This window comes from Lactuca saligna, chromosome 5 (assembly GCF_052625555.1).
Source record: "Lactuca saligna cultivar CGN05327 chromosome 5, ASM5262555v1, whole genome shotgun sequence".
NCBI classification, from domain to species: Eukaryota; Viridiplantae; Streptophyta; class Magnoliopsida; order Asterales; family Asteraceae; genus Lactuca; species Lactuca saligna.
In genome coordinates, this window is record NC_136421.1 from 2,656,424 (window position 1) to 2,680,535 (window position 24,112).

The following is a 24,112-nucleotide window of genomic DNA, read 5'->3' on the forward strand; positions in this document are numbered from 1 at the left end:
GGGAAGAAAGAATTTTTGGGCTTTTTGCCCCTAAGCCCAATATTAGAGTTAGTTTGGTTGATCATTGGCCTTATAAGATAAAATTGTGATTTTTATGCTTTATTAAGCTAGATTAGGTTAATCATGGATCAAAGCTTTTAATTCATTTCGTTCTAGGCCCAAAATGACCCAAAATGTTGAATTAAATTAATGTGGATCCAATTAGAGCCCACTTAAGGGTTCTAAGCCCATGATAGTCAAATTGGAAGCTTATTGGTCCATAGAGTCCAATAAGGAAGTCCTAGTCCAAAATGGACCTAATTAAGGACTTCTAGGGTTTCTAATTGTTTGATGTAGTGAATTGAGGTTTAGTTTTTCCATTGAGTAAGCATCATACATGTTCTTGAGTTTTTGATTCAATGTTTTACTTAAGTATAGTGATTACAAGACACAAAATTTCTAGTTGTGACATCATCCCCCCGTTAGAGGGAATTTCGTCCCGAAATTCTGTTTGAAAGCTAGATTCGAGTATGCTAGAATAGGTGAGGGTACTTTTGCTTCATTTGGTCTTCGCGTTCCCACGTGAATTCTAGTCCACGCTTTGCGTTCCACCGTACTTTCACGATCGGGATGCGACTTTGCTTAGTACGCTTCACCTCCGTGTCCATGATTTCAACCGGTTCTTCAACGAACAGGAGATTCTCGTTGATTTCTATCTCGTCAAGGGGAATGATGAGGGTTTCATCCGATAGGCACTTCTTCAGATTAGAGACATGAAACACGGGGTGTACACTGTTTAGCTCTGCGGGTAGTTGCAGTCTGTAGGCTACCGGACCTATTCGGGCGACGATTTCGAAAGGTCCAATGTATCGTGGGTTCAGTTTTCCCCGTTTTCCGAAACGTACAAGCCCTTTCTAGGGTGAGACTTTCAACAGTACTCAATCACCGACCTGAAATTCTAAGGGATTTCGCCGCTTATCGGCATAGCTCTTTTGTCGGTCACGCGATGCTTGCAATCGAGCTCTAATTTGAACGATCTTTTCCGTGGTTTCGCGAATGATCTTCGGTCCCGTTAGTGCTTTGTCCGACGTATGTGTTTTTGCTAGCTAGGTGTTACCTACTTCAGCCCAACATAACGGTGATCTACACTTACGCCCGTACAGTGCTTCGAAAGGAGCGACCTTAATGCTTGAATGATAACTGTTGTTATACGAGAATTCGACTAAAGGCAAATGGGTATCCCATGACTTCCCAAAGTCAATCACACATGCGCGAAGCATGTCTTCAAGCGTTTGAATGGTTCGTTCGCTTTGACCATCCGTTTGTGGATGATACGCGGTGCTCATGTCGAGGTGAGTTCCTAGTGCCTTATGGAGAGATTGCCAAAAACGCGAAGTGATTCTACTGTCCCTATCCGAGATAATAGACGCTGGTACTCCGTGGAGTCTCACGATCTCTCGAATTTACAAACGTTTCAATCTTTCCATCTTGTAGGATTCCTTTATAGGTAGGAAATGGGCAGACTTCGTCAGTCGGTCGACTATTACCCAAATGGTGTCCATTCCGTCCGACGTCTTGGGTAGCTTGGTCACGAAATCCATAGAAATCCCCTCCTATTTCCACTCCGGGATTGCCAGTTGCTGTAACAATCCTGAGGGTTTCTGGTACTCCACCTTTACCTTGGCGCACGTAAGGCACTTACTAACGTAGGTCGCAATTTCCGCCTTCATGTTAGGCCACCAATAGTGTTGTTTAATATCCAAATACATCTTGTCTGAACCGGGATGAATGGAGTATCGTGTCTTGTGGGATTCTTTCATAACAACTTCTCTAAATCCTCCGAGTTTAGGTATCCAAATACGGTTCATGAAATAGTATACTCCATTCTCCTTTGCCTCTAGATTCTTCTCCATCCCGCGTAAGGCCTCGCTTGCTCTATTTTCCGTCTTAATGGCCTCCGACTGGACTGTTGCAATTTGAGTGGCCAGATGGGATTGAATGGTTATCGAGAGAGTTTTCGCGCGGTGATTAGAGTACTCCTTCCGACTTAATGCGTCAGCTACCACGTTGGCCTTGCCTGGGTGGTACTTGATCTCACACTCGTAGTCGTTTAGCAATTCAACCCATCTTCGTTGTCTCATGTTCAGCTCCTTCTGGTTCAAGATGTGTTGGAGACTCTTGTGATCCGTGAAGATGGTGCACCTCGTACCGTACAGGTAGTGCCTCCAAATTTTCAGAGCGAAGACCACGACTCCCAATTTTAGGTCATGGGTCGTATAATTTACTTCGTGCGTCTTTAGTTGGCGGGATGCGTATGCTATCACCCTTCCGCGTTGCATGAGGACGCAACCTAAGCCCTGATTTGACGCGTCGCAGTAGACTACAAAATCTTCCGTTCATTCCGGTAGAGATAGTACAGGGGCGCTACAGAGAGCTTGCTTTAATGTCCGAAACGCAATCTCTTGTTTGTCTGTCCACTTGAATGGTACGCCCTTTTGCGTAAGAGAGGTAAGTGGCTTGGCAATCTTAGAGAAGTTTCGAATGAATCTCCTATAATAGCCCGCTAGGCCTAAGAACTGACGAATTTCTGTGGGCGTCGTCGGGGTTGCCCATCCTTCAACAACTTTGATCTTAGAGGGATCCACATGTATTCCTTCTTGGCTAACTACGTGACCTAGGAAGTTCACACTCCGTAGCCAAAACTCACACGTGGAGAGTTTTGGGTATAGCTTCTCTGATCGCAGCGTTTCTAGGATTCGTCGGAGATGTTGGCCATGTTCTCCTTCGCTTCGGGAATAAATGAGGATGTCATCAATGAAGACAATAACAAAGTTGTCTAGGAATGGTCGACAGATCCGGTTCATCAGATCCATGAATGCAGCAGGTGCATTTGTTAGACCGAAGGGCATTACGACAAATTCGTAATGTCCGTAGCGGGTTCGGAAAACGGTTTTTGGAATATCCTCTTCTCGGACTTTGAGTTGGTGGTATCCGGACCGTAGATCTATTTTTGAAAAATAACTAGCTCCTTGGAGCTGGTCGAATAGATCATCGATTCGTGGGAGTGGGTAGCGATTTTTAACAGTGAGTTTATTTAACTCTCTGTAGTCGATGCACATTCTAAAAGATCCGTCCTTCTTTTTGACAAAGAGTACTGGAGCTCCCCATGGCGAGTAACTAGGTCGGATAAATCCCTTGTCCAGAAGCTCACTGAGTTGGCTGGACAATTCCTGCATTTCAGCAGGAGTCAGCCGATAGGGTGATTTAGCGAGAGGAGTTGCTCCTGGAATGAGGTAGATGCGAAACTCAACCTGTCTCTCTGGGGGTACTCCCGGAAGATTTTCAGGAAACACGTCTGGAAATTCACACGCTACCGGAATATCTTGAATGTTAGTCTCTTCCTTGGTTTTATCCACTATGTGAGCCAGAAATGCCGAATCCTTCTTTCGTAGGTGCTTTTGTGCCTTGATGCACGAGATGAGGCGAAGGTTCATGCTGGGTTTGTCTCCGTAAATTACTAGGGTTTCGTGATTTGGGAGACGAAGACGAACGGCCTTCTCGTGGCACATAATTTCAGCATGGTGGGGGCTTAGCCAATCCATGCCGATGATCACATCGAAACTCCTAATTGATAATGGCATTAGGTCTATTCGAAAGGCGCGTTGATTAAGGGTTAGGGTACATCCGATGTAGATTTCCCCAGATGAATCGCTCAATCTTCTTTCCTTCTGAGGTGATCATACCCGGGCACAATAGAGATAGTTCACTAAATCTCGATATGTAGGCATCGATATTCGCATTCTGCACAGTGAGGTTCCATAGCTCTTGCTCCATCTTCTGTATTTCGCCTCGTGGGCAGTACTCAGCCCTTAACATTTCTTTCATCTCTGCCCACAGCATAGAGTTGGCTACAGGGTGCGTCATGGCTTCTACATGTCCGTTCCACCAGGTGAGCGCTTGATCCACAAAAGTGCAGGACGCGAACTTCACTTTCATCTGCTCAGGGCAATCGCATATCTCGAATACCGACTCCACCTTCTCGATCCATCGCTTCAGAGTGATCACCCCTCCAGTGCCGTTAAAAGTTCGTGGTTTGGCGTTTGTGAAGTCCTTGTAGGTACATGTCTTGGTGGGTCCTTGATTCATTCCGTTGTTCGAACTTCCGGCTCCTTGCCCATTGACTCCTCCATTGTTCCCTTGATGAATTTGCGCAATCGCTGCAGTGACCGCAGCAGATACAGCTGCCTGGAACGCAGCTGAGTCAACTTCGGGTGGAGTTGGTCCCGGGTTTCCGCGAGTAGGTCGGAGAGGCATCTTTTCTGTTATGAAACGGAAAGATGTTGAGGGTATGTGGTTTCTGTGAGGTTGTGATCCTACTGACTAGGTGCATGGTACGAACTTAAACATTACTACCATTGGACATTCAATCATAATTTCTCAACACATAGCAATTTGTAATATCATAACAAAGCACGTAAAAGTTTATTAATATTATCCGTGTTTGATATAAGAAAATTTTGCTCGCAAGAGCATACATGAGTGATACTTAATTCGACAACATAACGGCTCTATGAGTAGTGTAGTCACTTAAACATAGAGTCGGGGTACATAGCATAGTTCCTAACGACCTACTAAGATAAGTCTATCCCTAACCACGATGAGCTGCGTCCGGAGGTGGTGCCGAGGATGTGGATGCTCTCTGAAGGCGAGCCACCAAGGAGATAGTTAATAGACGTACTACGGAAGATAATTATAGAATGGTCATTATCAGTTACTTCAATACTTCCGTAGTGCATACCAGTCATATGGAACCAGAAATAGAATAGACCTTCAAATAAGTGACCCTAACTCCAAGTCCACAACCAAACAAGAAACAGAAAATAAAGCAAAGATCACGGATTCTATGCCTAAGACACCTTAGTCACACATAACCTTAGCATATCCACTCAGCAACTATTGACCTACTAGTAAAGACCTTTTTAGTTCTCAAATAAGTAATTATAGTAACACAAAATACTCCTATAGTATTTTAATTTTATGTTTTGTTCTAATGTTTTCATTGTAGTAGTGTTGGTAAGTTTTAGACTTGTTGCAGCACCACAAACATTCTTAGGCACATGCTAATCACTTCTTGAAAAAATATAGTTCATCAGGGTATATCATTCCCAGATCTGATTATATGTCTCTAAGCCTACTTGTGTTTTTCAAAAATCATAATACTTTTGTTCTGTCCTAGTGACACTGATTTTAGTATGAATGTAGGTATGTATACTTAAAAAATACTTTATTATTTAAAAGTATAACTCTTGGTCAGAGTATTTTAAGCCCGTTGTGTTTATAGTTTGTATATCTTTTATAGGTTGATATACTCAATTCACTATAAACAAAATTCTGATACCAATTTGTCACCCCCTAAACCGAATTGGCGAAAACATTCGGGGGCGGAGGACGTCATGTACAATATCACAACAATGCATAATAGTAAACAAGCAACAACATCATCCATTAAATTAATAGTATAATTCAATACAAGTATTTTTTGTGTAATAATAATAAGACACCAAAAGAAAGAATAATCAAAATAAAGACGCGTCTGAAAGTGCTCCGTCTTCTCAAAACTTTCCATATGTACCTGTCTACTGGTGACCTGAGAATACAAGTTATTTTGAAAGAGAGAATCAACATTTAACCTGGTGAGTTCATAAGTATTTAGTGTCAAATGTTGTATAAGTTTGATGAAAAGTGTTTGTAAATGTTTGTAATGAAAGTTTGTTGTAATTGTTTGTAGCAAATGTTTGAATCTCCTAGAAAATCCTATATTTTCTACTAAAATGCAGTCTTCTACCAAGACCCGAATGTTCTGAATGTTTGTTTCTTGTAAAAGTGTGTGTTTTTCCCAAGTGTGACTATCATTACCAAGTATAGTTTTACATTACCGTTTATATGAGAAGATCATAATGTGAATGCAATGGGAAAATAATAAAGTACTATAGTTTTGTATATAGTAACTACTATTGTACTAACTACCTTAAACTAATTGTTAATTAAGGTATAATGTGATATGATTGTAACCATACTTGATCGACTGGTAAAACACGATGCTCGAACATGTCGAAATGGTATGATATTCGTCACCCGTAGACCTGCAGGTCCCACTATAGCTAGCAGCAAGGTGTAGGATGGTCAGTCCCATATAGATCTATATACAAATTCACGCTCTCCTTCCTGGAGAATTTCGTTACAAAACGTGACACATCAGTATGATGCCATGCCCTGAAGTAGTGGTTCACATTTATGTTATAGTATTCTTGTATTTGTATAGTATGCTCTATCTATTCTAGTGTATTGTATGTTATCGTTGTATAGTATGTAGTATGTTCTCTTTGTATAGTGTATAGTATGTTCCTCCTTGTTTCTCATTATAGTATGTTTGAACTGACTCATGTATGTTTCATTGTACTAGAATTAGTGAGTAGTAATCTCCTAAACTATACCTATTATAGTTTACTAGCAATGTTGTTTGAATGATAGAGTATGTTTGTACACCTTTGTTATCTAAAAGCATTGAACTAATGTAATAACTTTTATATCTATACATATATACACAATATATAATTAAAATTCAAATGGCATTCAGACAAACAACCGATACCCTAATTCCACAACCAAACAAGGAACAAGAAATAAAGCGAGTTATCAGTTCTAAGTCCTTTGAACCTTATTTATATAACTATATCAGAATAGAAATGATTTTGACAATGTATAAGTTTAAAAAAGTTTGACAAAGAGTTTTAGCATATAAAAGAGTTTGATAAACTATTTTGAAATAGTTGTTTGATAACATAGTTTTGAAGTATAAGAAATCCATCGGTTTGATAGTTATTAATCACATGTGATTGATATAATAACTATATTGTTTCAACTTGTATCCCCCCCACCATAAAAGCATTTAAAATCATTTAAAAGGTTTGTTAGGGGTATGAACTCACCTGTAGTGACTTGATTGAATATAAGTTCGGTAAAGGATGCTGAGTCTTAAGTGATATCTTGAGCACAAACGGGTCCTAATAAACATGTAATGACACATATATGTATATAATTAGTGTAAAAGCAACTAATCATGCAAGTAAACCACTTTAGGGACTAGGAAACACTTATATTGAAGTGTTATAACCACAAATGATTGCATCTAGTGGGTTTACGGCCACACTAAGGTGTGTACGGCCAGGAGTTTACGGCCAAGGAAGTATACGACCCTTGGTGTATATGGTCCTAGAGTGTATGGTCAATGAGTTTACGACTGCACACTCATGGAAGGACTTGCAAACAAGGCGTTTTCATGGACCTATCTAGCATCCAACAAGTGCTTTTGATTCAAAGCTTGAACATAAGGGATTTTAAGGGCCAAAACATCCACCAACACAAGAGTTTACGACCATACAAGGGTTTACGGCCATAAACTCTTGATGCTCATGCATTTTATGATGATCCATGGCTAGAATCAAGAGTTTAACAAGTCTAACTAGGAGATAGAAGAGTTACTCACGTTTTTAAAGCTTGGGAGGGGGTTCACGGTCCAAGAACAAGTGTGTTCTTGGTGAAAGATGAAGAAGACTTGAAGATCTATCAACATAAAGATAATTTCATGGATCTTTACTAGGTTAATCTATGAATCAAGAAGGAAAAGGAAGGAAAACTTACTCTTTTGAAGATCTTGGTGAACACTTGATGAATTTTGAGAGAAAATCCGAGTTCTTGAAGTTAGAGGTGGAAAAAGTGGTGAAGGAAGAAGGGATATCATATTTAAGGAAGTGAGTTCACGGCCAAGGAGGGGTTTACGGCCGTAAACTCCTTATGGTGGAGTTTCCAGCTAGTATGTTGCACACTGAACTCTATACGATACTTCCTAACACTTATTCCTTGAAGGTACTAGGCTTAACACACCCAAATAGACCTTTAACAGGGCTAGAAGATATCCAAAAACAAGTCTGACTTTGATTGAAACGAATGGATGTACAAAATTGAAATTTAGGGTTGTCAAAACATCCTCAACAACATTACTCTAATCTGATATCACCAAACCCAGTCATAAGTTTTCTATGACCAACTTAGGCATCCTTTTTTGGATTAAGTGCCTAAGCCCATAACTATTTTGGTATGTACTTGACCCAATTACGAGCATGATCCTTTTGGGTTGCCGTTACCATAGCAACTGATAGAATGAATTAAGGAGAAAGAGGATTAATTATGGATTATTAATATATTATATGAATAATATATTAAAAGAGTAACCATATTGTTTAATTAATATTAGTCAATAATTAATTAAGAATTAATTTTGTGGCTAAAAGAGATTAACTAAATAAAGGGAGCTGATATTGTAATTATAAGATAGTTGCATAAATGGGCTAATGGACTCCATAGAAGTTGGAGCGGATGAAATCTATGGGGAAATCCATAAGAATGCGTCCAAGGCATCTAAGGAGGGAGTATATGGGCTACATAGAGCTTAAGCAGTCAAATTAGGGTTTTGTTGTTTGATAACCCTAATAGCCTAACTATATAAGAAACCCCTAAGGCCCCAAATACGTGGAAAAGTAATCCCTAAGGGTTTTTGGACGTTTTTGTGCCTCCTCCTCCTTCTCCTAAGACATTTTGTTGCTCATGGTGTTTGTGATTCCATTAGAGGTGCAACATTTGAGGCACTAAGCTTTTAAGAGTCAAGATCAAGGAGATTTGTGGTTGTTATTGCTACATAAAAATCAAGGTAAGATCTAAACCCTAATTCATATGTTAATTCGATTATTATATGCTATATCTAGGGTTTATGAGCTTTGGATGATTATTGCATGTTCATTAAACAATCTAGATCCAAAGCTTTAGGGTTTGCATGTACACCATAGAATTGATGTAGTGCTCAAAACCATTCACCGGTATTAGAGCCTAGGCTGTTTGTTTGATGTATTTGATGCTTAATTGTTCATTGCTTGCTTGAAAAATGAAATTTTTGCTTATGACTGGAAGACTCGATGAGTAGGTCCTACTTGACGAGTTCCATTGTGGACTTGACCAGTCTAGGACTCTAGTGCCAGGATTTTCATTTTTTCTGCATGATTTTGTTGAGGATAATTACCAAAACTCTTTTTTCTTGCCTAAAATCGATTTTTGAAGTTTGGAATGGTTATCTTCATCAAAATTGATGGATTTGGTTAAATATGGATAATATATGATTATTATTTGTCAAATATTTAACCTAGTAAGTTTGTCACACCCCCAAACCTGAACGGCGGAAACGTTCGGGGGCCTACTCGAACGTCCGTGAAGTAAATGTCAAAATTGATGGATTTGGTTAAATATGGTTAAATATGTGTACTCGAACGTACGTGAAGTAAATGTCTCACAGAACCGTAGTATAAAAACAAATTTACGTGTTGAAATGTTCGTTTGTTATTGTACATGAAAGTGATTTCTCGAAAATCATGTTTCTAGTATGTAAAAGTTAGCAATATCCTCATAAAACTATACCTATTATAGTTTTCTAAAAGTGTGTCTCGTATGTTTTAGAATATCTAGAAAAAGAATCACTTGTTATGAAAGCATAGATTTTTGTAGAGTCTAAGATAGACACAATATACTTTAAATCTAAGAAAATGTTTAGTTCATACATGCGTTACAACCATTTATACTTTTAAAGATAAAATGCTATTGTAATATATTTTTGTATACGGGAGTTCCCTATAAAGTTTATAAATCACACATGATTCCACTTAATAAAAGTGTATAATAATCTTTATATATAACACCCGATAGTAGTCGTGTGTTTTACTTGTATTCCCCCCCCCCCCCCCATAGAAAGCATATAAAAGCGTTTAGAATATTTAAAGGGTTAATTAAGGGGTATGAACTCACTTGAAAGTTTGAAGATAGCGAGATGGAAAACCGGGCAGAGTTTCGTCTTGGGAAACGGATTATTCTCGGGATTCTCGGGAATCTCGGGAGTAAAATCGACCTTCGGGACTTGCACAAAATGATCAGGGCTTCGGGGTAGTGCGGGCACGGAAAACGAGGCAAAACGCAAGAAAAGTGAGAGAGAATGAGCAAATTTTCCGGGAACCCTCGCATCCTATTTATAGGAGGCTGGAACCGCCTTGGTACGCGGGGCGTACGCGTACGTCACACATGACCGAGTCCTCGACTGCCTTGGACTTCGGATGGGACAGGCTAGCTTCGCATAGACCGGGACGTGGACGATCCGAGGCCTTGGCCTTGAGTACGCGGGGCGTACGAGGGTACGCGGCGCGTACTTCGGCCCCATCTGCTGACTCCTTCGGATAATACCAAGAATTTATAATTAAATAAATATATAATTTATTTAATAAACTTCAAAAATTCATATCTTCTTCATACGAACTCCGTTTTCGATGTTCTTTATATCCCCGCGAAGGTGAGACTACGCTCTACAACTTTCGTTTAGACTTCGTCGGCAAATTCCGAATTTATTTTTATTATTTATTTATTAAAATGACGTGATTAAGGAATTTCTTTAAAAATTCATAACTTCTTTATCTGACGTCGGTTTTTGCCATACTTTTTACCACTGAAATACCATTGACGAGACCTTCGATTCTCGTTTAGGTCATTCCGGCCAAAAGTCGCTCAATCTCCGATTCGAGTTTTTAGCTGTCTGATGCTAAGCCGAAATTGGAAAAATCTTAATTTCAATATACGAAGCCGGGTTTGGGCATTCTTGTTACGTACGATCCCGATTTAATGATATAAAACATAGTAGGTAGTTAAATAGAAACTTTTTGGATATTTTATTATCAACGTTAATTTTTATTAACTGAAAAATGGTTACAATACTTGACCTAATAGGCCCTTACAAAGGGTTGAAATATCGGGTTGTCACATCATCCCCCCGTTAGAGAGAATTTCGTCCCGAAATTTAAAGTTGTAAAGACACTAGTGAACATGAAAGAGATGAGGGTACTTTTGTTTCATCTGATCTTCGCGTTCCCATGTGAATTCAGGTCCCCGCTTGGCGTGCCAGTGAACCTTCACGATGGGTATGCGACTTTGTTTTGTTTGTTTGACCTCTCGGTCCATGATTTCTACTGGTTCTTCCACAAAGTTGAGGCTCTCGTTGATCTCGATTTCATCGAGTGGAATAACAAGAGTCTCATTGGACATACACTTTTTCAAGTTTGAGACGTGGAAGGTTGGATGTATGTTACTAAGTTCACGCGGTAGGTTAAGCTTGTAAGCCACAGGGCCGATTCTGGCAAGAATCTCGAAAGGCCCTATGTATCTTGGATTTAGTTTCCCCCGCTTTCCAAAGCGTATTAAACCCTTCCACAGTGAGACCTTTAATAAAACGTGGTCTCCTACCTGGAATTCCAAAGGTTTCCTCCTTTGGTCAGCGTAGCTTTTCTGTCGGTCTCTAGAGGCTTTCAATCGTTCACGAATCTGAACGATCTTCTCTGTTGTTTCTCGTATGATTTCCGGACCGGTGAGAGTGCTTTTAGGAACTCTTTCTTTAGCTAATTGGGTATCGCCAACTTCAGTCCAGCACAGAGGGGATCTGCACTTTCGACCATAGAGGGCTTCGAACGGAGCAACCTTTATGCTTGTATGATAACTATTGTTGTATGAAAATTTGACAAGGGGTAAATGGATATCCCATGCCTTTCCAAAGTCAATCACACAGGCTCTCAGCATATCTTCTAAAGTCTGTATCGTTCTCTCACTCTGCCCGTCTGTTTGTGGGTGGTAGGCTGTACTCATGTCTAGCTTAGTCCCCAGGGAACCTTGTAGTGACTACCAGAATCTTGAAGTGAATCTACTATCTCGGTCGGAGATAATGGATATCGGAACACCATGCAGTCGCACTACTTCCCTTAAGTAAATCCTTGTAAGCTTCTCCATTTTGTCAGTCTCCTTGATGGGTAGGAAATGCGCGGATTTGGTCAATTTGTCGACAATGACCCATATGGTATCGAGTCCACCCGTCGTCTTGGGCAACTTAGTTATGAAGTCCATAGTAATCCGCTCCCATTTCTATTCTGGTATCTCCGGTTGTTGTAGTAATCCTGAAGATTTCTGATACTCGACCTTAACCTTAGCGCAAGTAAGGGATTTACTTACGAAGGTAGCAATTTCTGCTTTCATGTTAGGCCACCAGTACAAGTTCTTAAGATCCAGATACATCTTATCTGAACCCCGGTGAACGGAATACCTCGTGTTGTGTGCTTCGGTCATTACTACGTCTCTGAACCCGCCATGTTTCGGCATCCAGATTCGGTTCATAAGATAATATGCTCCGCCACCCTTGACTTCTAGATTCTTTTCCATTCCCCGCAGGGATTCACCCGCCACATTTTCAGGTCGCAAAGCTTCCATTTGTGCCTCTTTAATTTGTGTGGATAAGTGGGAATGGATAGTCATAGTCAGAGATTTGACCCTCCGACCAGTGTATTCCTTTCGACTGAGGGTGTCAGCTACCACGTTGGCCTTGCCAGGATGATAACGAATTTCACATTCGTAGTCATTTAGTAACTCAACCCATCGTCGTTGTTGCATGTTGAGTTCCTTCTGATCGAAAATGTGTTGAAGGCTCTTGTGATCAGTGAAAATAGTACTCTTTGTTCCGTATAAGTAGTGTCTCCAGATCTTCAGAGCAAATACCACTGCTCCTAACTCAAGACCGTGTGTCGTATAGTTCACTTCGTGTGTCTTAAGCTGTCGGGAGGCATAAGCAATAACTTTCCCTCTTTGCATAAGAACACAACCAAGTCCTTGATTTGATGCATCGCAATACACTACGAAGTCTTCTATCCCTTCGGGGAAGGATAGTATCGGTGCGGTGCACAAGGCCTGTTTCAGTGTTTGGAACGCCTTCTCTTGTTTTGCTTCCCAGTCAAAGGCCACGCCTTTCTGGGTTAATGTAGTAAGAGGTTTCACAATGCTAGAGAAGTTTTTTATGAATCTGCGATAGTAGCCAGCGAGACCTAGAAATTGACGAATTTCTGTAGGTGTCTTTGGTGCCGACCAGTTCTCGATGGCCTTGATTTTGGAGGGGTCCACGTGTATCCCTTTCTCGCTAACCAGTTGGCCCAAAAATTCAACTCTTCGAATCCAAAATTCGCATTTAGAGAACTTCGCATAGAGTTTCTCCGATCGTAGTGTTTCTAGGACTTTTCGTAGGTGCTGGGTATGCTCTTCCTTACTTCGGGAGTAGATAAGTATATCATCGATAAAGACAATGACGAACTGATCTAAGTAGGGACAACATACCCTATTCATTAGGTCCATAAATACTGCTGGTGCGTTGGTTAATCCAAATGGCATTACGACAAATTCGTAGTGTCCATAACGAGTTCGGAAAGCTGTCTTGGGAATATCCCCCTCAAGTATCCGTAATTGGTGATACCCGGATCGTAGATCTATCTTCGAGAAGTAGTTTGCTCCTTGAAGTTGATCAAACAAATCGTCAATGCGGGGTAGAGGATAACGGTTCTTGACAGTAAGCTTGTTCAACTCTCTGTAGTCGATGCACATACGGAACGATCCGTCCTTCTTCTTTACGAACAAGACCGGTGCTCCCCAAGGTGAGAAACTTGGTCTTATGAATCCTTTTTGCAGGAGTTCATTAAGTTGACTGGAAAGTTCTTGCATCTCTGCTGGTGCTAGATGATAAGGCGATTTTGCTACTGGGGTAGCCCCTGGAACTAAGTCGATTCTGAATTCGACTTGGCGTTGTGGTGGTAATCCTGGTAGTTCTTCTGGAAAGATATCGGGAAAATCGCGTACTTCTGGGATGTTCTTGATGTCTTTCAGTTCCTGGCTTGTATCGACGATGTGCGCTAGGAATGCTCGACAATCCTTCTGTAAACACTTTCGATCCTGGATGCACGAAATGATACGAAGGTTCGTACTTGATTTGTCGCCGTAAATCACTAATGTTTCGTTGTTAGGGAGATTAAGATGAACTGCTTTTTCATGCCGACTATGACATCGAAACTTTTAATAAGAACCGACATGAGATTGATTGGGAAAGAATGATCGTCTAAAGTTAACGTACAGTCCTTGTATATGTAGTTAGTGTTTTCGGTTTTTCCGTTGGCCATATCTACAGTGAATGATTTTTCTAGTTTGCTAGGTTTAGGTTTAAGTAAGTGAATAAAGTTTTGAATCACGAAGCTTCTCTCCGCTCCACTATCGAATACTATGCATGCATATGAATTATCAAGGAGGAATGTACCAGCAACTACAGTTGGGTCAGCTATAGCTTCGTCGTGGCCTATAGTCAAAACTCGTCCCACACCGCCGGTGCCTGCTGCCTTAGGGCAGTTCCTCCTGTAGTGGCCCACCTCGCCACAACCGTAGCAAGTTTGGCCTATACCTGCACTGGGGACTTGAGTGATCGGCTTTGCGGGCTCCTTGCAGAAACGGGCTGTGTGTCACTGTCTGTTGCAGTTGGCGCACTGCATTTCCCGACAAGGTCCATGGTGGTGGTAAGTGCATTTGGTGCACTTTGGATGGTTACCTTCATAAGGCTTTGTTGGGTAGGTATTTGTAGGAGTTGTAGTAGGTACCGTGGCCGCATTCACCGAAACCAGTTGTTTCTTTGCGGATTCTTAGCAAGACCCACCCTTCCCTTTATTCCATACTCTCTTCCTGTTGTTGTTGTTGTTGTTGTTGTTTTTGTTTTTGTTGTTGTTTTTGTTGTTGTTGTTGTTGTTGTTGTTGTTGTTTCCTCTCTGTGGTTCTGGTGCAGAAACGGTTGAAATCTGATGACCTCCGTAGTCAATCAGAGATTGTGCCAGTTCCTTAGCACTTTCAAAGGTGTCAGGTTTAGTAGCTAACACGCTTGACCGTAATTGGGTCGTCAGTCCCCATATGTACCTCTCTATTTTCTTGCTCTCAGGAGCAACCATATCTGGGCAAAGGATTACCAGTTCACAGAATCTGTTGGTATATGTTGCGATGTCGGTACCAACCATTCCGAGAGTCCAGAGTTCATGTTCGAGCCTTTGAATCTATCCCCTTGGGCAGTATTCTCTCATCATCATGGCTTTGAGGCTCTCCCAGCTTATGGAGTTTGCCACTATTAGAGTAAGTACTTTAACATGGCCGTTCCACCAAGTCAAAGCTCTATCAATGAGTGTGAAGGTTGCAAATTTGACCTTGCTGTGCTCGGGGCAAGAGCAGATTTCAAAGACTGATTTTGTCCTTTCAATCTACTGTCTCAGAGCCATCACACCACCAGTTCCATAAAACATACGGGGTTTGGCATTTGTAAAGTCCTTATAAGTGCATTCTCGGGGTTGCCCATGACTCTCGCCATGGTTGGATAGGTGTGTGCCAGTTCTCGAGTTATTTAGCTGTGACATGGCAGCTGCTACCGCTGCGGTGACTGTTGCTTGGAACATGACAACATCAAATTGAGGAGGTTAAGGTGGTGGTGGTATCGGTGTTTCATTGATAGGGTTACGTCTTGTATTCCTGCATGGCGGCATCTTTAACTATACGTTTAAAAGATGATGATATGAATAAGAATAAGTGACAAATGAATGTGTCTGATGAACCAAATTGCCATGGTTCAACAACAGATGATAACATAGAAAAATGAAAGTTGTTTGCAAGACTGAAAGTATGAAACAAGTATTTGGTTTCTCGATGACTTTTCAAGGTTTGAACGAATACTCAACGTAGTAATAATAGTGTCACTTATATTAATATAAAAGTTGATACAACGATCATGAAAATTTGACCCTTATAGGGTCTCCGATTACAAAGTTCGAGAAATTTAAAGACTTTTAGCCGAAGTCCTAAGTTATAACAAAATTTGAGGTTTTCACAAGTACTACTTGCGACGCGTGTTGCGCTTGGAGCTCGATTCCGCATCTGATTGCTCCGACTCCATAAGACGCCTATCAAGGGCGGCTTATTGTTCCCTCAATTCTGCGAAGGCTGCATTCGCTTGTGCTTGGAATGCTTCGGCGCGAACGTGGATGTCGTTCTGCAACATCTCTAGGCGGTTGATATCGGCCGTGTGGATTTGTACTTCCACGTTAACCTCTCGGATTCGGTTTGCTTGAACCCCCGATTGGTAGGACTGATTGGTGAGTTTGCCCACCATGACCGGGAGTGCCCGATCGGCTAAACCTCCATCTCGGACATCGTAGAAATCTCGGCACATGCCGTAGGGAGAGCGTATACTTTGTTGTTGGCTTCAGTGGACGAGGTGACTTCCCCAGACGGGAGTCGGTCCTAGAAAGTTCCTCCTAATGGGTGGAGGGTTGACTATTTCTAGTTCTGAGTCTGTCCCGGAGTCGTCCCCGCCATCCAACTCAATGGGCTCTTCGTCCTCCTCCGAATCCTCTTCAATCCATCCTTCGTTGCCTTGTTGTGGGTAGTAGGGGTCTCCATGCGGGTGAAATCCAACCATTTGACTATACGAGAATAGGGTTATAAGAATTGAATAAAACTTGAGACATGTAATACAAATTAATCTAGCGTATGCACCAAATACTCCTATAGTATTTAAATTCTTGTGTTTGATCTTCGTGATGTTTTTGGTAAGTTTTGACTTGTTGCTCACTACGAGTGTTCCTCGATATACATTGGTCCGATTTCGGGCAAATATAGTTGATCACGCTATATTTGTCCCAAATCTGATTACATATATCGAGTCTTAATCGTAGTGTCCAACTTGTCTAAATACTTGTTGTATAGTTAATAAACATTAAAATAATGTGTTGTATGCGTGTATTGGTACTTGAATGAATTAACATTTGTAAGTTATACGAAACGCGGCTTAGGCGTAAATAAAAATCGTTTTGTCAGAGAGTATTAGTCCCTTAAGCATTTATAGTTTGTATATCTTATGTGGTTCGATATACTTAGTTCACTATAAACATTGCTCTGATACCAATCTGTCACACCCCCAAACCTGAACGGCGGAAACGTTCGGGGGCGGATGACTTCATGTGGTAGCGTAACAAGTGAATACATAGTAAAGAAAGCAATACAACCATCATATATATATAATTGAAAGTTTACATTTGTCAAAAGTTACATGTTCAAAACCATTTACAAATATGATGTCAAAATATGAGATTTTAAACTGGCGCCGCAGCATCTCTTCATCAAAAGCATAATGATACCTGTAGTTACTGAATCCCTGGGATATACAAGTAATTTTGAAAGAGTAGATCAGCATTTAAGCTGGTGAGTTTCATAAGTATTTAATGACAATGTTTGTATGAAACGAAATATCTTGTCCTTGTTTGTTTGTGTTTAGAAAATCCTGTATTTTCTACTAGTATAAAAGTAGTCTTCCTTCCAGACCAAAGTTTGTTTCCAAAATGTATGTAAGTGTAAAAGTAACCAATATGTTTGAAAACCTCGTAAATCAATGTATTTTTAATACCTCCTATGAGCGTTATAACCATACTATTGACTCGGAATGCCTATACACAACGTTCTTCAGGCGTTGGAATGTTATGACGTTTGTTACCCCAAATGGTGGACTGTAGCTAACAGTCAGGGCGCGGGTTGTCAAGCTCGTATAGATCTATACACAAACACCATGCTCCCCCTCCAATGGATTCTGGTATATAATACAGGACTTGAAATGTGTACTCGAACGTACGTGAAGTAAATGTCTCACAGAACCATAGTATAAAAACAGATTTACGTGTTGAAATGTTCGTTTGTTATTGTACATGAAAGTGATTTCTCGAAAATCATGTTTCTAGTATGTAAAAGTTAGCAATATCCTCATAAAACTATACCTATTATAGTTTTCTAAAAGTGTGTCTTGTTTGTTTTAGAATATCTAGAAAAGGAATCACTTGTTATGAAAACATAAATTTTTGTAGAGTCTAAGATAGACACAATATACTTTAAATCTAAAAAAATGTTTAGTTCATACATGCGTTACAACCATTTATAAATCACACATGATTCCACTTAATAAAAGTTTAATAAATGTTTAGTTCATACATGCGTTACAACCATTTAAAGTATATTGTGTCTATCTTAGACTCTACAAATGTTTAGATTTAAAGTATAGTGTGTCTATCTTATCCACTACACTCTTGACTAGTGGAGGTTTGTTAGCCAAACAGGTAGGATAGGATACAACCTTCCATTATAAGTATAATGGAATATGAAGTAACTAAACACTTTTATAAATTCCCAAATCTCAGTTACTTTAGCAAAAATGTGGAGTTGGTGTTAATCCATGAAATTGCACATTGCACCTTGTTGGTCGTTAGTGGAGCGTGTATGGTTCAACGACGCACTAATTTGGGACCAATGAAGGATGGCAATGGGTAGCTTGATCCTTATCATAGATCAACGGAGCGTGTGTGGTTAACAAGCACATTGATTAGGTGATTTGTAACATCGAGAGTACTGAGCTAATTTGCATGGTTATCCATACCTTGTTTGTGATCATCGGCATCCAAATCACAAATGAAGGGCACAATCGAGATTTAAACATGCCATTGAAAAATTCAATGAATCTAAAAAGATCTAGGAGTTTCAATTCATTTAAAACTTAAATTTCCTTTTCGTTTTTCATGGTGGAAATTCGTAAACCGTCATTTACCTACCTTCAAATGTTCTGCAATTTAGATTACGACATCCCTCTTCCAAATTGTAGAATATTGTGTTCGGTCCTAGCTTTAATATCTCATTTGGGTGTTTTAATAAGCACTCAATCAACTAACTTGAATTTTCTCCCATTTTGTAGATGTCAAAGTCTTACAACTATGGTCTTCCTGAAATCATTGGAAAAAGTTTTCCACTTAAAGATGATGTTCCATAATTGGATTGTGGAAATGGAAATCATTCTTCACTTCCTCCACCTCCTCCAATAATTCTCCCTGACCCACGTGTTCTAAGACTTGAAAAGTTCAAGGTCACTCAAGCCCTATTGGCAAAAAGACACGAAGATGGTAATTCGGTATGTGCTCATATCTTGGATATGAAGTTGCATATTGATAGATTGGGAATGTTGGGTGTCAATGTTTCGGAGAAGTTGGCTGTTGACTTGGTTCTTCACTCACTTCCCGAATCATATGGTAAGTTCGTTAGAGAATACTATATGATAGAACACGACGTAGCCCTCATTGATTTGACTTATTTTCTTATTGATACTGAATCAAAAATGATTCGGTGCACTGGTCGAGTAACTTTGTCTGGTAAATCAATATCGCAACCTTCTATCGGCAATGGCCACATTAGAAATCCAGAAAAGTTTTCTCTTTGCAAGAGAAAGGTTAAGTCTGAGATAGTCTAGTGTACTATTCCAGAAGAATCCATATGTTTTAGTGCCAAAAAAGGGGGCATTGGTTACGAAGCTTCCCCGTCTACCTTAGAGATCTAAGAGATGAGAGAGTTCAGATGTATGACTCTGCTTCAGGTAAAATCCACTATCTAACTCTATTAAGTTCCTATTCGTAGATTCTTGATAAATGATGTAATAAGATTGCAATTTTATGTTTTGTAGGATCAAAGAAAAGAAAAGAAGCTTAAAGGAAGAAGTTTTGGTGAGTCTGATCGCGAAGAAATGGATTTCGATCGCATGATTCGACGATCGGATTTTTGAGCTGCTACTTAGGGTTATGATAGATTGCTTAGGAATATGTAATAACATAGTTTTCGTTTGAATTGCATTGTACGGACTAGTGTTTCCACACCTTTTATAAATAAAATAAATTTTAGTTTTTGTCATATTCATATATTTCCTTGCAATGACATGTATGAAAATTGATGTTTGTGTATTTCTATTTTTAGCAATGTTGAAATGGATGTTATTCTTAGTTATGTTATTTGTGGTAATGTTGAGAATTTACCAAAATAAGGAAAGATTCTTGTCGCCCGAGTTCCAATTGCACAAAAACTTGGAATCATACAGCTTGTATTGTATGATGAATGAGAACCTTCATATTTGGAAAATTAAGACTATTTCGTTGACAAGAGTTAAGTGAAGGCCTAGGAGAACTGGTACACAATGTTGTGCACTGGTCAATATCACCACAAAGAACAATAAGATTATCCGTCATGATTTACTAAAATTCTAGTAAATGTGGTTATACTTACAAGATTTAGTATAATTATGAATCATTGAAAAGTTTCAATGAATGGCAGAATGAATAAGAAGAATCAAATAGGCAGAAAGATAAAAGTTTCTCCAATCTGAAAATATGGGAGAGCGCTTTAGTATCATGTTTAATGATCATCTTGTTGATTATGAAACCATATCACAATTAATCCTCTAAGGATATCTTAGTGCACTATTATGGCTAAGAAGAGGAATCGGAAATTGTTGAAATGGTTAAATCAAAAGATGGATCATACTTCGTTCCAAAATAAAGTCTTAGAGACATACTCCAAGACTGTGACTTGAGTGACACATCTTAAGAAGTTTTAACACACTCATCAAATGTAAAGTAAAAAAATTGTTTTTCTTACTCTTTCACGTTTGAAATTGGTAAATTGTGATGTCTTGGATAAGACAAAGACTAACTAATACCAATTGTATGTAGTGTTTGTCTTGATACGAATCTGTACTAACTCTTGAATATTTGTTTGTCAAGAAATGTTTCGTGAAAAAAGAATCTTATATGTCAAGAGGCTAGTGGGAGTCTAAATGATCTTGAAAAGTTTCAAGAACTAATCAAGAATAAACCTATTATTAAACACTAGCACACAACTTGAGGTTTGTAACCTATCGTGTTGACATATTCTTGTTTTTGTGTCATTCCAGTTTGGTCAACCATGCATGTGAGTTCTACGAGTTCTCAATAGGCTGTATAAAGGAAAACACCTTGTTCAATGAAAGTACATTGAATAGTATAGGTAAGCTGCTAAATAACATGGACGCAATGGTGGGACCCTTGATGGCAAAAAACTAAGAATGAACAAGTTCAGTCCATATGACTTTGGATTTGTCTTAAACCTTGTCTTATGATTATGGTTATGACAATTCATAAGGTTTCTCTACGTTTCATGAAAATGATTGTGAGGTAACGCTTTCACCAAGAGAGGTTTTAAGGAGATAGCAATTGTGATATTTTCATTCTCAAATTCGATTATGATTACGACATCCCTCTTCATAGTTCTAATTGTGAGATTTGGCAATTAGTTTAAACATTTAAGACTTATTGCTATAAGTGTTGAAATTGTTTAGACACACATATGGGCTATCTAAGGAAAGGTGTATGAGTTTGAGAAGCTTAGATAAAGGATTACCGAAGCATATCGTATTAGAAATATGAACTTTGGAAGTCAATAAGTATTGCATTCTAGAAGTCCAACTTTTTTCTGAATACGTGTCAAAGCTAGTAGGAGCATAAATGTTATGCTGGTATGGATATAATCATCATGTTAGTGGGGGCATGATTATTATTTTAAGTATTGCAAGTTAGCAATATTAGAAATACAAAAAATAAGGTTTCACTTTGCAAAGGTGCAAGGGTTGATAAATTGTTTTTCTATAATTAAGAGAGAAAATATTATACTTCGTTTCAAAATCTAAAAGCTTGGATCGATAAATTTTAATCAAATTTAGTCAAAGGACATATATGGATGTTATGTTGAAAAGATTAAACATAAAGGAATTCTATATATGGAAATGTTATAGCAAGAAACTGGTAAGGTATCATGTTTTTCATTATGAATCGTGTCAAATACGTTTCGAGTATAGGATCGATTGCATATGCTGTAATATTCGAACGTTCTAAATTTTCCAAATACCTAGGGAATTAAGAGGGAAAAAGGACTAGAACCGGATTGACTAAAGTAATTAAACAACTATCAACGACAATCTAAGGTTCACTAAGGATTAGTCGCTTGTGAGCAGTTGGAAGTATAGTAATGAATGGACCATATCGACATTATTATGAATAAATAAGACTCAATTCACAATGAGTTGTCGTATGGAAAATATGGGAATGTTTACATATTAGGAGTTGGATATTGAGAATCTATGTCTAGATTAGAAACTTTTATGTAAGAAGGATGTTCAAAGGAATGTATTTTGAATGTGAGAAGTTATGTCTATGGAATTGTCTTGTAACAATCTCCAATAGAGCACTTTGTAATTTCATTGGCAAAGTCTTTGTGATTTTGGTATTGTGACATTACAAAGGGTCATTGCATAAAATGTTAGAATCAAACATATTCTAATAGTGGGAAGAATTTGGTATTCTTACACTAATAATAAGGATTAGGATTTATGAAATGAGTATCATTGGAAATGTGTTCAATTGATCTATTTCATAAACTAAGGACCATAGGTAAACATAATATGCATGCTTGGAGCATGGAAGGTTGTTGTTATAATTCAAGTAATAAGTTGATTACGTAAAACATTATACAATGAATAATGAGTAATCAATATGGTGATTAAATAAAGGTGTCTTATTTATATTCAAAAGTTTGGGGGCCATATAGGATTAAGTATTATTCTTGTGTTTCACTTTTCATGTTTTGACTTCCCGAATAATAAGATTATTCAAACCATCCATAGTCGATAAATACTTTGGAAGCCGGTATTGAAGCTAGACTGTCATGAATCCGTCTGTAGATTGTTAAAAATGTTTAGAAATAGCACAAGTTTGTTGCAGAGTTCATGAGTGCTCCTATAAGATTAGAGTATTGGATTAAACCCATGCTCACTTGGATCGCTTCATGGATTTTGTCACTAGTGATTGGTGATACGATAATATCTTATATTCTTGAAACAGAGACGTTTGAGTTGTATTCTGCAAGTCGGTTGCACATTGATAATATGTAAACGCACCAGTAACTTGGTTTATAAAACATATTGTTATGTATGATTTGATGAGTCGGTACAAGAGAGAATTTGAGTCAAAGTTTATCTGTTCCTTTTACCCAAAGTGGTATAAAAGCGATATTTGTGATCCCCTTGATGATTTAGTGATGACACCCTAAGCGCTTGGCCAAGCCAAGACTAAGTTGATGTGTTCAATTGTAGTTTGTTGTCAGTCGTCATGAATCGGAAATTGGGAAACAACACATGAACAGAGAGTATGATTGGAATCCATGTCTCAGTTCATACGATATCTAGAATGGAGGAATATATGATCTCTTATCTAAAGGACGCGTACCTGATAAGATTAGAGTTGACAGCGGCTTTTGAAAGCTACGATTGCTGATCAGGATTTGAAGTCGTACTTGAAAATAGTTATTAGACTTATCCAAGTGGGAGGTTGTTGGATTAGGTGTCTAAGTCCATAACTATTTTGATATGTACTTAACCCGACTACGAGCATGGTCCTTTTGAGTTGCCTTCACTATAGCAACTGATAGGATGAATTAAGGAGAAAGTGGATTGATTATGATTTATTAATATATTATATGAATAATATATTAAAAGAGAAATCATATTGTTTAATGAATTTTAGTCAATAATTAATTAAGAATTAATTTTGTGGCTAAAAGAGATTAATTAAATAAAGGGAATTGATATTGTAATTATAAGATAGTTGCATAAATGGGCTAATGGACTCCACAGAAATTGGAGTGGACGAAATATATCGGGAAACCCATAAGAATTCATCCAAGGCCTCTAAGGATTGAGTCTATGGGTTGCTTAGAGCTTAAGAAGTCAAATTAGGGTTTCCTTGTATGATAACCCTAATAGCCTAACTATATAAGAAACCCCTAAGGCTCCAAAAATGTGGAAAAGTAATCCCTAAGGGTTTTTGGACATTTTTATGCCTCCTCCTCCTTCTCCTAAGTCATTTTGTTGCTCATGGTGTTTGTGATTCCATTAGAGGTGCAACATTTGAGGCACTAAGCTTTTAAGAGTCAAGATCAAGAAGATTTGTGGTTGTTATTGCTACATAAAAATCAAGGTAAGATCTAAACCCTAATTCATATGTTAATTCGATTATTATATGCTATATCTAGGGTTTATGAGCTTTGGATGATTATTGCATGTTCATTAAACAATCTAGATACAAAGCTTTAGGGTTTGCATGTACACCATAGGATTGATGTAGTGCTAAAAACCCATCACTCTTAACTACCTTCTGGGTATCTCTACCACCATCACAACACATGTACTCTTTTTATCTTAGTGAAAATATGC